A 468-nucleotide genomic window follows, 5' to 3' on the forward strand; every position below is an offset into this window, starting at 1 on the left:
TAGTATAAATTGCATTGATGGTAGCTAGAGGTGGTTTGGTGTCCATGTTGGTGGTGTTGATGCAGAAGACTATACAGGTAAACATCATCATCATCGTCGTCATCATCATCATCATCATCATCATCATCATCATCATCACCAACACCACCACCACCATCATCATCATCATGGTCATCATCATCATTAGCTCCACCACTACCACTACCACCACCATCTTCGTCTTCCTGCTTTTCCTTCATCTTGGTCCTCCTCTTCCTCCTCCCCCTCGTCGTCGTCGTCGTCGTCGTTACCTTGACGACCAAATCAGCCGAGAGTGTGTTGACTCTATACAAGAGAATGTATTGACCGAATGACGAAAGCACTCCTACTAGACTTGACCAAAACCCAACGGTTCGAAAACCGACGCAGGCGTGGATGTGTGCTATGAAGTTTTCTTCTCAACCACGTGGTTTCGGATTTCAGTTCCAC

The sequence above is a fragment of the Octopus bimaculoides genome, chromosome 3, assembly GCF_001194135.2.
Source record: "Octopus bimaculoides isolate UCB-OBI-ISO-001 chromosome 3, ASM119413v2, whole genome shotgun sequence".
Taxonomy (NCBI): Eukaryota; Metazoa; Mollusca; class Cephalopoda; order Octopoda; family Octopodidae; genus Octopus; species Octopus bimaculoides.